Here is a 15,565-nt window from a genome sequence, read left to right as displayed (position 1 = left end):
GCACAGGTTGCCCAGAGAAGTGATGGATGCTCTGTCCCTGGAGACTCTCAAGGTCAGGCAGGGCTTTGAGCAACCTGGTGTAACTGTAGATGTCCTCATTCACTGCAGGGGAGTAGGACCAGATGGTCTTGAAGGGTTCCTTCCAACTCAAATGGTTGTACAAATCAGCAGGAGACACCCCAGATAAAGCTATGCTCTTCATCACTACAAGAATCACAGAACTGTAGGGGTAGGAAGGGACCTCTAGAGATCATCAAGTCCAACCTCCCTGCCAAATCAGGTTCCCTACACCACGTCACACAAGTAGGTGTCCAGGGGGGTCTTGAATATCTCCAGAGAAGGAGACTCCACCACCTCCCTGGGCAGCCTGTTCCAGTGCTCCGTCACCCTCACTGTAAAGAAGTTCTTGCACACATTCGTGCGGAATTTCCTATGCTGTAGTTTCATCCCATTACCCCTAGTCCTGTCCCCGTGCACTACTGAAAAGAGACCAGCCTTTGCCACTATGGCTCCCACACCCTCTGGTATTTATAAACCTGGATCAAGTCCTCTCAGCCTTCTTTTCTCAAGGCTAAACGACCAGTTACTTAGTCTCTCCTTATAGGGAGATGCTCCAGGCCCTTCACCATCTTGTGGCCCTCTGCTGACTGTTTCCAAGAGATCCTGTCTTTTTGTACTGGGGAGCCCAGAAACTGGATATTCCAGATGAGGCCTCAAGAAGCAGCTGCTGAGATGCTTGCATGTTTGCTACTGCCAGATGTGTCCAACTGCACACACAGCTGTTAAGCCAAGCGATTAGGAAGACATAGCTAAAACAGCTGGACCCAGCCTGCATTGGTTCTAATCATATCCGGAACAGAACAGCAATTATTTACCAATGCTTGTTTATATAACACCACTCACATCAGTATTCAACACACAGCATCCTTCAAAGATCCGGCTGCAATCTCACCTTGCTTGAAATATAAATGCCTTTTGGAAAAGTTACGTAACTAGGGGAAAGTGCACAAGCAAAGCAAACACAGAACACCCTCCGCATCTCCTAGGTCATCGCCGGTGTTCCACATACAGTCTGACAGATGATTTTGAGAAATATTGTCATAACCTTCAACAAGTTTTACTGGTGGGCAAAAGTCAACCTGAGCAGATTTATCTCTGAGCACATTTCATGTGGCAGCCACAAGAAATAGCCGAGTTCTTAGCAGCATGTTCCTCCAAGTGCCACGCTTGGCTGTTAATGCAGTATTACCTTGTCCATCCATTCAGCCTCTACCAAAGTGCCCCAGGCTCCCCTGCTGCCTCTGGCCCAAGTTCTGTTCACCCTGTGCAAACACGCTCAGCCACAGCCAGCAGTTTGTTATACCACAAAGCAGCATTTGATTACAGTCCTCAGACGCATGCTGAACTATTTACAGAGCACAAAATTACAGTAGTCTTTATCCATTTCATTATAACGTAATATGCTGTTGTATGAATGACATGGCTTTACAATGTATGTAAGTCGTTCCAAAAGTGATGCTTCCTATTTATTTCCATGGAAACTACAACAGATACAAAATGCCCAACAGCACTGTCAGAAAGAGCAAATTCTCAGCTACAAAACACTATTTGTCAATACAGTTCCCACCATTGGCTATGCATTTTTGTCAGCAATAAACAAGAGCCTGCATGCAGAATATTGGTGAGAAGATTCAACCTCTACTGCCTCACCACTAACATCCACCTCTGACACTGTGGGCCAACACAATAAAATAGGAGGCACTACTTTTGGAGCAACCCTCATACACACTAGTGAATGGGATACATTTTGAGCCATATAAGAGTGCTGGGTGATTTTTACATAAAGGAACAGTAAAGAGAAGCACACAGTTAACATATCATTCTAAAGTCAGATATTTCAACTATAAGCAGCACCTCACGCACCCCAAAGGGAAGAATACTTGCTTCTCAGCAGTACAATAAGCTATATTAAATATAATTTAAAAAGAAGAGAGAGAAAGAAAAGGAATATGTGCTTATTAAAAACAACAACAGCACAGATACATGCCTTTTCTCCTTCCACTGAATGCATTCTTTCCTCCTGGAAACATATTAAAAACATGAAATGCTTACTCAAAATACTGAACAACTAAATCTGTGTAGACACTTTAAGAGCATGTGCATACACTCATATTGTTTGGTTTTGTTGTTGGCTGAGGTTTTAAGGTAGGGGGAGGTTGCTTGGTTGCTTTTTCTTCTTTAGAACTGAGTGCTTAGTGACAAAATGCATCACCTAAATTTCTGATAGACATTTAGACACCAAGATCAGCAACATTCAGAGACTCCACAAGTCTTACCCTGAGTCTGCATCATTGATAAGACCACTGTTCAGAGGCTGTGCTTTCTCTTAATACCAACACCAATCCTTCCACAGCTCAAGATGGGGGTTGCACTTCCTATTATAAGATGTTCTGGCCATAATAGCTCCTTCACTCATAAATGGTATTTCAGACTTGGATGGTGATTATGACAATTGCAAAAAAAGGTGGCAGCAGTTTGGACACAAAACTTGAAACAGTGAACAAAGCCCACCACCACAATCCATTCCCTATCTTGCTCAATTTGTTAGACTGCACGCCTCTGTTACGACAAAGGCTATTTCATTAAGACAGCTATGATACTGCCAGCCAGGAATAGGGAAGAAAGCAAACAATCAGACTCTGCACAGCTTTCTGGAAACTATTTAATATATAGTAAAAATCTTGATCCTGTCAACAATAAAAATATTGAAGTTTGCAGCACTCACAATCCCATAAACCCATCCACCATAGAAACCGCATTGTTTAAGCTCTCAGACAACTGGATTTTTCCAGTGTTGAATCCACGGATTCAACTTTTCAATCCATCTATTCAACCTTCAGTAAGTAATCTTATAACAATTAGATTACATTTCTGTGAGTGTCAAGTAACTTAAAGTAACAGAATCCACACGCTGCCCCATGGTCAGATTTGCACATTGGCTCTTCCAGTTCAGGCTTTAAACACAAATGCTAAGGCAGGGAGATGAATAAAACTGAAGTCTGAGGAAAGATCTATTGATGATGAACTCTTCCAGGTTGCCAGGCAGATAAAAAGCAGCAGATCTGAGATTTTTCTAACACTTACGGGAGAGTTCTGTTTTTAAACATAGGCAACAATGCCATTTTTAAACATCTCCAAGGTATACCCATGACATCTTTGAGGGACAAGCTAATGTGACACCAGACAGCTGGAAAACTTGCACTCATGGTGAGTAGTGATTCCATGCCAAAAGAATCGCACAATCACCAAGGCTGGAAAACACCTCAAAGATCACCCAGTCCACCCATCCACCTACCACCACCATTTCTCCACTAAATCATGTCCCTTAGTACAACATCTAAACATTTCCCGACCACCTCTGTGGATGCAGGGATGGTAACTCAACCACCTCCCTGGGCAACCTGTTCCAGTGCCTGACCACTCTTTGTGAGAAGGAATTCTTATTATCCAATCTGAAACTCCCATAGTACAACCTGAGTCCATTCCCTTTAGTCCTATCACAAATTACACAGAAAAAGAGGCTGATCCCCACCTCGCCACAACCTCCTTTCTGAAATATCAAGTGCCTAAAACGACATCAGATGCTCAGACACCTGATTCAACCCACCAGGACAGGTGAGAACTGGATTGATCAGAGAAGCTGTGGATACCCCGTCCCTGAAGGTATTTCAGACCAGGTTGGTTTGGGCCATGGGCAGACTGAGCTGATACTTACATACAGCTGACTTGCTGGGTGGCAACCCAGAAGAACCAGATAATCCTTGAGACCTCTTCCAGCCCAGACCATTCTATGATTCTGTGATTAGTCCCAGCCCAGCCCATTTCACTACTTCCTTTCAGCATGTCCCTTTAGTGCAAGGCCACATGATTTCAGTACACAGAAATGAGAGTTGCTTCCTCAAAGCAAATATTTGAAAAGCTTTGCACGGTGTAGGTCTGAAACTTTGAGAATAGTGATCATGAGAGAAAGACCGCACACTACAGACTGAGCTGTGCAGAAGGCAGAGGACAGCAGCACAGAAGGACTTTGTTTTCACAACATGCAAAGAGACGTGCTGTAACTCTACTCCTACACAGTCCAATGGTTCAAGTGCATTATTTCCCATTATCACTTTGTGAGATATCAGAGCAGTTTCTCTTTTAGTTTAGAACAAGATAAGGCTCCAATATGTAAGAGTATACATCGCAAACTCAAAAGCACGTTTTCTAGGTATTAAAAGCATTAATTACCTGATACAAACACCTTCCTAAGGCATTTTCTACTCAGACATTCCAAGGCCATTGTGATTACATATGGGAAGCACCGTGACACCACAAACATGACAGAAGCATGGCTTAAGACTCCAACATCTTCACCTCATCTTACCTGAGTGTTTTATTAAATTTGCTCTGCTCACTGGCAGAAGTGTGAATTTCAAACTCAGATTAGGAAAGGCAGAGGTCATAACAAAACATAACCACAGTTAATCTCTAGGGGGGAAAAAAAGCACAAAGACAAAAGGAAATACATTTGTTCCTCTTTGGGTTTTATTATTTTCGCCAAAACGTTTGTGACAGACAAATGTACATTTAGTACAGAACAGAAACCAGTGTTCAGCAGTCTGAAGTGAAGTCATATCAGGAAAGCCACAGTTTGCAGACAGGAAAGACCACTAGGAGAAATGAAATTGAACGATTCTTCCAAATTCTATTGTGAGCAATGCCCAGCAACCAAAACATACCTATGCACAACTAATCAGCCTCTGCTGAAGTTTGATTTTTGACCCAATTTACATTCTCGTTGCTAAAATAACCTTCCATCATATAACCAAAAAAGCTGCAGTGGAGAACTGGCCAACATAACCAGGGTCTTTAGCAAGCTTACGCAGCTCCCTCAGTGAGTGCAGAAGCTATCACTTCCATCACAGGAACTGTGAGAACAGTTAACATCTGAACAAGTCTTAAGATAGGATCTCTTCATAATTTAGAATTGCATCCAGAACTGAAGCAAACTAGGATTCTCTAGAAAAAGCAATGATACTCCCACCCCCCCCCACCCCTCCCAGAAAAGGGGAAGTAGCCCTCAGGCACTTGTAGAAGCCCTCTAAAGAAGAGCTCTACCCCATCATCCTCTGGGAGGCTTCTTCCCATCCTCTGGGAGCTGGGAAGCTTCTCAGCTGGGTATGGAAGGGAGGAAGAAGCAGAGACAATGCAATGAGCACATTGCAGAGAAAAGAGGAAATCATGGAATCACAGAATGGTTTGGTTTTGGAAGGGACCTTAAAGCCCATCTAGTTCCAACTCCCTGCCATGGGCAGGGCTGCCTCCCACCAGCTCAGGTTGCCCAGGGCCCCATCCAACCTGGCCTTGAGCGCCTCCAGGGATGAGGATGGGTATGTGATAAATGGATTCAAGATCTAAGCTCACTTCCACCAAGGAGATAAGAGAAGATGTAAAGAGAGGCCATGAGAGATCTGCTTCAGGAATCTAGTGCGAAGCAGTCCAAGAAAGCAAAAGGGAAAGCAAATGACCCTGTACAGCCTTCCCTTTTCAGCATCTCCTTCATAATCTCCTCTTCTTCAGCAAGACCCTTCCCCAAACCCTGATGACTTAGTTCACAGCTGAAATAGTAACAACACAAAGTACTGTCAGGCCTAGAGAAGCCCCCAGGGTTACCAGTACCACATGGAGCTGAGGGGGCCTTCATTTACTCTTCAGCCATGAAGCTCAAGTCCTGTCTGCCACAGAAAACCTGACAGAGCAGACTGCTGGGCGATAAGCCTCCTGACAGCATCGTTCATCATCAGCCAACACACATACAGACACAAATGCAAGAAAACGTGGGAGTATTTCAGTCTTGCTCATTCCCTCCATGCTCCTCCTTCCTCTCCTATTGTCAGTACAAACCAATTACAGGTAAAATTAAGAAAATCTGATCCAATTACACCACAAGTACAAAAATCAAATGCACAGACCAAGATTAAGCACTGCTAGCACAATGACTTCATCTGCCATGCAGCACAGCATTAAACTTACCTGTTCATTACTGCAATTTGGCAACTGAACTAAATGATTAAGAAAGAGCTCTGATGAAACCCACAGTAAGTGGAATGAAACAAGGAAGAGGAGGAAGAGGTGAGCAAGAGAAAATTACATCGAGCAATCAGGATAAGGTGGATATCCAGTAATCCACCTGTCTCAGCAGATCTGCCTTCTCCTTGATAAGGTTTCTTGCAAGAATTCAGCTGCAGGGGGAGGAAATACAGCCAATGGTGTGTGTCTGATACTGTTAGGACCTGTTAAACAAAGCTGCCCTAGGACAGACACAGCTGTAGACAGGATCTATATCAGTGCAGCGGGCTTTTAATTTGTGAAACAATTACTTTCAGGTATAGAAGCACAAAGCTCGTGAGGACTCACCACTCTGCCAGACCAAGCACCTTTCTGTTATTTACATCTTTTCTCTCAGGTATAATTTCAGTGAATTACATTGTATTTGTGAATTCCAATTATTATGTTATCCGTAAAAAAAACCAAACAAACATGGTTTTCCAAGACACAGGTTCCACATACCAGACACTATGTACTACCCACAGTGCTTCCAGAATCACATTTTAAGTGCACTCTGGAATTAAGGCAGGAACCCAGTGGGGCTCCCCTCTCATAAGAACATATGGCATTTTAAAAAGCAGCATGTTACGAACTCGCACAAAAGCTATTGAGTCATCCAATAGAGGCTTAATTTATCTCTTCTCTCTCCTACCTAGGCACTTGCTCTGCAGTCAGTGACGGGAAGACTGAAATTTCTCACAGTCCTAAGGAAGCAAGCTGTCTCTCATTTACATCAGAGATATCCACACATTCAGTGAGTTCCTCAAATGCAGCTGATGACAGTTTAGTGATGCCAAGGTTAGGCACTGGCCATTGCTGGAAAAAGAACACGAAGAACAAGAAGTTCCTTGCATGGAGCATCCTAGATCACATGTGTTTTACCAGCAAGAAAAGACCATATATCCTGCCAAACAATTTGGGCATACCAAATGTAAAAGAAAGCATTTAAGGAAGCTGGTTAATATTTCTTTTCTGTTCACACGGAGTGACAGACCATCACAGCCCATAATTTTCTGATACTTCATCTCTAACACTCGTCAGCACAGGGAGCCAGAAACTTGACTCAGATTTTAATTCATCGCTTACCATTTTGCACAACTACTCCAGCACCTACCAGCTTTGTGCAGTGGCTGCAATGCCAAAAAGGCGAGCAGAACAAGAATCGGTGCTTGCATTGAAATTCTGATGGCACAAGCAAGCTAGCTTGTGAATGAGGGTTACTCAGCCTTCCAGCTTCTCTTTAGTGCCCTCCACACATTGCTGGTAGTTACAGCTTCTGGCCAGGGCAACTCTAAGCTACTCTGGCTGGTTGTTGGGAATTAATCTGGTGCCACAGAAATTTACTGAGAACTGAAGGGATGAGAAATGGCAAAACAAAGGAAATGAACACAAAATTCTTTGCAGTAATTGAATTTGAGCTCCAGTCTTGAGGCTGATCCATGAGGTCAACACGTCCTCCTCTGCCCAGGACACATGGACTGCAAGTGAATTGTTTCCATACACTTATAAAGGAAGGCATGAAGTAGCCACTATGTGAAAGGACCCCTTGCCAGAAGAGTGAAAACACTGATTCCCTTCCCAGAGTCATTCAGTCTGATGCACAGATTGCTTCCCTGTGCTGGAATTTACAGCATGTGAGGATTCCAGAGCAGAGGTGGCTTGGAACATGAGTCTCAATCAAAATTAAAGGGCAATGTGCACAGCTGAAGAGGATTTCAAGAGGTCACCTCATCCAGCTGTCCCCAGTCCTTCACAGCTAAGCTTTGCCATCACCTTTCACTTCATTAAGAACACCAATTTCTTGTTCTCAACATCCTCCAACCCATTTTTTCACAACAACATTAGGGACATGGAAAAGCTACCAGAACTTACGTTCTTTGGCTTCTCCTTGTCTATATCTAAAACTGCGGCCCTTCCTACCAAAGACACAGCACTCTAGCCCCCAGAGCAAGAGCCCCAAGCCCCAACACTTTCCAGAGGTATCTGCCAAGATCTGCTCTTTCTGAGTTCTCTCCAGCATCAGAGATTTCATAACTCCCATTTGGCAATAGAAAGCTTTGTCCAAAGCTTTCCAGTTCTCCCTTCTGCATCTTAAACCTGTAACTTCTTGTCCTCTCTACAGCAGGCAAGGAGAGCAAACTAATCCCTCCTCCTCTGCAGTAGACTTTCAAGTGCTGTCTACATAGTAAGCCCATTATTCTGCAAACCTTCCCTTTGGTGATGTTTTCTAGACTTGCCTGTGACTTCTTCTGTTTCACTTACAGCTTTGCCCTCAGCAAAAAAGGGTTTCTTTAGAGGTAATGCCTACAGCTGCAGACCACGCTATTGCTCGTGCCATGAAGAATCACAGCACAACAGTGTGCATGCACCCTACTATGTCTGGTTTCTTTCTTTTGAGGTAGGAGGCTTAGTGGGTTGTTTTGCAACCATACAAGACTGACTCACATTCAAGTTGGTGAACTGCTAAGTGGAAGCACTACATTTTTGGTTATTATCAAGCCAGATACTGGTAAAAATAAAGGCAAGCTTGAGGCTCTATTTTCTCTTAGATGTTTTGCCAGCCTAGCAGAATTAATGAACAGCATAGAGACTCCAGCGTAGGCACAGAGGCACAAAGTAATGCAGGCAGTGATACCACCAAAAAGTGAAACTGTTGCGGTTGTTCTTACTCAGACAGAAGGATTACCAGCCCCAGCAAATGGGCTCCACCCCTGACCAACTAAATTGCAGTCTCACTGGAAAAGATGCTGCCAGCATCTTTTCAGTGTTGATATTCCCAGAGCACTGGGGAGGAGCCAACCACACCAGGAGTAGAACAGCCAGATCTACCCGCACAGTGACAAAAAGCTCCCAGGAGTGCTCTATTATTCCACCGCTCCACATGCCAGATCAGGTAGAAACCTGAATGCACAAGCATATGGCTCTGTTCCCTCCTTGTGTAGCCAGGTCTCAGGAAAGGTAATACTAACCAACAAGAAAAGGAACATCCTGCTGAAAAGGGGGGGGGGATGGGGCTGTGAAATAAAGCTTAATTCACTTATTTTAGGTCACTCAGTGAAACCAAAGCATCTACAAAACACTGCTAGGATCACATTTATTACTGAATTTCTATGGTTGTAAGTGGAGCTTACAAACTGAACAATATGCTTTAGATCACTCTTGGAGCTTTTTGGCCTGAACTCAGCCCTTCAAAAGACGGCCATATCTTTACCTAACCCACCTGCCTCACACACCTTCTTGTACCAGAGTAACCATACAGGAGACACTTCTCACCAAAAATATTAGATCCTCTTTTTCTCAAAGGATGAGGGCACCATCATTTCAATAAAGACATATAAAAAGTCATGACGATAACAGAAGTATCAGCACAATTCTAAGACAGACAGTAATATTTAAGCCTGTTTTCAGCTTGCTTAAATATTCAATCAAAAATAGTTATTAATCAAAATAAATCAATCCAGGAAATGAGTATTAAACTAATCCTAAACTCACATTCTCTTTGAATGTTTCTTCACTGAATAAAGATGTCTTCACTCTGACGTTATAAACCTAATCACATCTTGATGGATGCTCCTTTGTTTGCAGCAGTTGTTCAAGGAGCATCCAGTGCTAATTCCAAATGCAACACCAGGAGCTGTAAAGCTTTTGACAACTTCATTTGAGCAAAACCACATTTTCCTTTCCTTGGCATAGCAAGCCAAGTAATCCATATATAACCCTTCCTGGTAATTCATGGCATCCTTTGGGACTTATCAAGACAGCCTTTACATTGTGTCTGGAGGACCAGTGCAGACGAACATAAAGCACTGCCTTCCCACTTATTATGCCTTTGAAGAAAAGCAAAGGTTCAGCCTTCAAACATCAACCTGCCATATGGGTGCTGAGAACACGGGAACTTGAAGAAACCAGGATCACAGAACCTACAGAAAGTGCTAAGGTTTAGGATTTGTATTTTAATTAATTAATTAATTAAAATGAAGAAAGAAAAAAATAAAGGATACTATAAGAGGAAAAGAAAGCAAAGGATTATACTACTTTTGCTGTAGGGAAAAGTATGAACACGTAAATTTAAAGAGCTAAGGCTCATAACAGGTTACATACAGCAGGTCCTGTTATTTCTATGATGGTGAGCACTATTTATCTGGCTTTCAGTGTGAGATATAACAATGATGCTGTAAATGCCAGTTCATTAAGTACATAAAACCTACAAAACCTGCTATCCAAGTTGCTACAAACGAAATACTTTACTATCAGCACCACCAAGGTCAGTTCTCCTCGGCCAGTGTGACATTGCTACTGAGAAACCAACATACCACTCCAGCAGTACACTGGAGTATGCCCTAAAAACCCTGTAATACGCAGCTGGACTAACAAACTCTTCAACCAGTAAAGTTTGCTTTCTTATTGATCAGCTACTATCACAAGTTTACAGATTAAAAACAGAAAAGCACTGTCAAGAGGGCTACTATATAGGCACAGCTTCATCCAGGGCAGCTTGCTTGTGCTATCACATATACAGTTAACTTGCAAACATACATGGTTAGCTGACATCTTCATTCTTAGACTACGCTCCAAAACATTTCACATGAGTGAAGTCATGGTCCTCATCTCACAGCTACAGCTGTGAGAAGTTGGAGAAATGCTACAAGATACACTGCTGCATGGTTTTTTAAAAATACAAGCTCAGTACACTCTGGGTGTGCACAGAGGGGGAGTTCATTGGTTTGGCTTCTGGTGAGTATTTGGATAGGAACGCTTGGAAGGAATCCAGCAGCATTTGGGAGTAATAAGTCTAAAACCATCACACATAGACACTGGGGAAAATGCAACTGGAGAGCTAAGCTAGCCTGTTTAGGTTCCACCGTCAAAGACGACTGAACTCAAGAAAGCAAAAAGCAAATTGAATTACTCAAGGTACATTACATTTCAGCTTAAGCAATCTCAGTTCTTAAGAGAGAGTACACTGGAAAAGTACACCACATGCAGCACGGCACTGGATCCATCAGAGCTGCAACTGGGAACCAAAAAGGCTTGCATCAAGCATTAAAGATATATGGTTCAACTGTACAGCCATACAGAGATGTGGTACTGAGGGCCACGGACAGTGGACATGGTGGTGATGTGACAACGGTTGGAATAGGTGATCTTAGCGGTCTTTTCCAACCTTAATGATTATATGACCTCTGGACAGAAGGGAGAAGGAAGGACGCTACCACTGCAATCTTCTGGAATGCTACCAGTCAAGCTAGTAGGTTTAAAAATTTATCCTTATAAAATAAACCAATTTCAGCTGCATATCTAATGGGGTGTCAATCATGATCAACAATTGAGTCCATAAGCAGCCTAGCTTACAACACTACCAGGAACCTGAAGCCTGAGCCATCAAGAGAAGGCTGAAAATTGATAATACTAAACCACCATATGAGTGATGTTAAAAGGGAAGACAGAACATTTTTGAATCAGCAGATAGAACATGTATTTTAACTATCGTGCTCCACTGAAAAGACCAAATCTGCATTTCAAGTATCAACAACTTGGAATGTCTGGGGGGAGGGGGGGGGGAAGTGTTTTTTGTGTGGAGTCAAGCTTAGTCGAATCATGCAGCAGTAATTACAGTGAGTGCCTCCCCCCAAACCATCTGCTGTGGCATTTACAACTCCTGGAAGGGCAACAGGCAGTGATGGTGGAAGAGAAGAGAGATCTCAGCAACCAAAGTCAGGCTGCAAAGAACACCAAAGGTGCTGGTCTGACCTGGCTCAACACTGCTACATCCCAAATGGGAAGTTATGATCCAGCTGACCCTGCATATCAACAGCTCCTGCATCTGTAACAAGCTTTCATCAGTAGCACTACAGTGAGATTGTACACAATGGCGAGATTCAGCAGCAGGCCAAGCTCTGGGCCCTTTGAATATCCCACTGTCACAGTACAGATGGAGACAATGCCGGTTAATTGTTCCACCATCCATAAAAAAATTACTACAATACCTACTTCTCAGGGTTGTCACAAGGATTATTTAACAGTTCTGAAGAGCTTTGAAGAAGAAATAGTGGCCATTGTTTTGCGTGGCACAGAATTTGGAAAGATTGCACACGAGTTTTGCACAAGAGTGCATCTGTGACAGACTCAGCACCAATAGATTATTTTCTCCACTAAACAAACAACAACAAAACCCAAGTCTCACAGAAGCTCATTTACTTACCATGTTTTAGTCAGAAATACACTCTGTTTTGCTCACTAATATATTCTAAGTAGACATCAATTGTGATTAATATGATGCCCAAATACATAGGAGGCGCTGGATTCACCGTGTTCTAATACGCACTCTGATTCACCTCTTCCCTTTGTAAAGCATTTACCATTTAATTCCTAAGGTACAGGAAACCCGTATGTCCCTTCATTCTTGTAAAACATAGCTCAGTGCCTGCTTCAAGGACAAGCATTTTTCCAGGCAGACTCACACTAAAGCAATGGCCACAACCAGACAACAAGGCTGTACTGAGACAGAGGCAGGTGGAGCTGGCCAAGAGAACTAACCTTTCCATTAGAAAAAGTTTCAAAGGATCTTTAAGCTCTTTGGGACGCAGACCACATCTTTTGTTTGGAAAGCAAACAGCACATTATTGATACTACTACAAGACAAATAACACCGCTTGGGGCCCGCCTCTACTCCAGCTTCCATTCCCATCCAGGATGCAACAATGTTTTTTCTTATCTGTAACTATGTCATCCCAGCTGTCCGTTCAGGAACCAACACCTACAGGCACACACACACAAAAAGCAGAATGGTAATATTGTACCCAGAGCAACACAACAAGATACATCATCAGTTCCGTCTTCCCCAAGGTTTATTTCAGGTAAAGACCAACATCTTTAGGGAAAGCTCAGGGATTATACCAACTTCCTCATAAAACACAGGTATGAAACAGAAAGGTCAGAACAGTCATCTCTTTTGCCCATCCTTATGTGGTTTGAGCTGTACACAGTTTCGCTACCTTGTGAAGAAGAAGGAAGGAACTGCACCATAAATGTCACCCAGCACTTCCCTGGTTGCATACTAAGGTATCCCAGCACTGCTGGTCACTGCCCTCTCCTACTGAAACTGTTGTTTTCGCATGGCTTTACAGGCCTGGAATACAAAAGAAGTCACTGTGGCTTTCAGTTCCTTCTTACCATACTGAATACTCACTAGGACACAGACAAGAGCCCAAAAGTCCTGCCTCCTGTCCCATCTACTGAACCACACAATCATGCTACCTGCCCTGAACAAGTTTGGACAGCTACAGATAAAGATACAGAAGCAGAAGGCGCTGATGTAAATGACTGGATCGAAACATAGTGCTTGTAGATTGATCTTCACAAACAAGACAGGTATTTCTTTCACTTCTGCTATGACTTCAGTATAGCAGCTGCAATGCCCAGCTTTGCATCACTATCACATCTTAGAAACTCTTCAGCATATCTAGACTGAGAAGAAGAACATTTTACAGGCTCTCATTGCAGGAGAATAAAAAAAAAAAAAAATTAAAAAAAATGCATAAGCAAGAGTTTGTAACCTTTTTAACCATTTCTAATTTCAACTTTTGCAATTAATACACCAGAGCAGGAAGCAGAGATTACCTTGCTGGCGTATCAACCCCCTTCTTAGCTCATCCAGATTTTATCTATTGCTGCCTGCCTGCATCCTTGCACTACTCAGTCCCTAGCCTGGGTGCTGACTCACTTCTAGAATCCTGATATGATCACGTACTAGATGGCAAATTGATCTTAACTAACACTTTTAAGGATATCTTCATCAAGTACACTGCAGAGGCCTTGGAGCATGTTTCTTTTGTTCACAGTTAAACAAGAAATTTAGATAACACCTTCTAATGCCTCCACTTTCCCTCCCTTTTAGTCTTACTTCAAAAAGATGGTATTGATTACTTATCAGAAACTAACCACAAGCAAGTTTCCTGATATTAGGCTTAACGCAAGTGTACACAGAAGAGCCTTACTAGAGGCTCGGCACCACAAGGCGGTGGTACAGCCTGAGATATAATGACATATTTGGTTCCCTTTGCTTTTTGTCATCTCTTGTACCAATTACCTGCTCTTTGTTCGAGCACTGACTATAAATGGACTAACATACACCCACCAATAATCAACATTACCACTTAAGAGCACTGAAAGAACAAGACATTCCTCGCCATAATGAATGCCAATTATGTTTGTCAGTACCTTGGCCATTCCTAACAAGAATTATGTTCTTCTAAGCCAGAGGCGAAAGAACACAGCCTCTGTTGGGGTTTTTGCCTTTCTGGAAGGTAATTTACATTGCCCACGGTAACTTACACCTATCATAGATTTAACCTACTTGAACTCATTTCCGTTAACAGCAATGCTTTATTCATCCCATTTCCCCATAAAAAAGTAAGCTTTGCATCCAATTATTCATTAAGAGTTTTGTAAGTATGCAAAACATCACTTGGGATTTGAAAACAATGCGTCCATCTGCAAACAGAGGTAGAAAAGAAAGAAGAAAACTATTGTTGCATGGGACTGTGCAATAGCTTCATTTCATAATATTAATGCCAGGCAGAAAACATTCCCTGGAAAAAGAAGGCACACTTTATGCTAGTTGAGCTCCCTATCATCTCAGGCAGACTTCTACGCCATTTGTTAATGCATCTTCCTTGGATTTGGAAGGAACTGCACTAGGAAGAAGAAACAGCACTGTTATTTCTGCTCAGCTCCTAAGAAAGCAGGCTCTGATTTCAGCATGTATGAGGCACAACATGTGCACCCTTGAGTGAGGTCATGCCTGAGCTGCCTGCAAGGCACTACTGCACCACAGTGCCAAGCTGTAGTTAAGCGTTGTTGCCATTGTAATAGTATTAGAGGAAATGATTGTCCCACCCCATGCTGCATTGGTGTGGCCTCACCTTCAGCACTGGGTGCAGGTTTGGGTGCCACAGTACAAAAAGGTCAAAAAACTATTAGTGTTACATAGATGTGAAGGCTCTGAGGGCAAGGTGTGTGAGGAATGGCTGAGGCCCCTCGGTGTGCTCAGCGCAGAGCAGAGGAGCTGATGGAGGCCTGATGGCGGCTGCAGCTCCTCACAGGGAGCGGAGGGGCAGCGCTGAGCTCTGCTCTGTGTGACAGCGACAGGGCCCGAGGGAACGGCATGGAGCTGTGCCAGGGGAGGGGCAGCTGGGGGTCAGGGAAAGGGGCTGCACCACAGGGCGGTGGGCATGGAACCCGTGCTGCGGGCACGGCCCTCAGTGCTGGAGTTCAGGGCATGTTTGGACAGTGCTCTCAAACACAGAGTTTGATTTTAGGTGGTCCTGTGTGGAGCCCAGAGTCTGACTTAATGATTCTTGTGGGTCTCCTCCAGCTCAGGATATTCTGAGATTCAAGGTGTGCTCCCATTACT

At 43.3% G+C, this 15,565-nt stretch overlaps 1 protein-coding gene across 3 annotated transcripts in view; it reads right to left on the bottom strand.

Moving 5' to 3' along the window:
* Positions 1-15,565, bottom strand: part of AGPAT3 (1-acylglycerol-3-phosphate O-acyltransferase 3) — an 88,682-nt gene that overhangs the window by 70,864 nt on the left and 2,253 nt on the right. The gene's annotated exons all lie outside the window — the stretch shown is intronic.

This window comes from Coturnix japonica, chromosome 1 (genome assembly GCF_001577835.2).
Source record: "Coturnix japonica isolate 7356 chromosome 1, Coturnix japonica 2.1, whole genome shotgun sequence".
NCBI lineage: Eukaryota > Metazoa > Chordata > Aves > Galliformes > Phasianidae > Coturnix > Coturnix japonica.
This window is presented reverse-complemented; position numbering and strand designations above follow the sequence as displayed.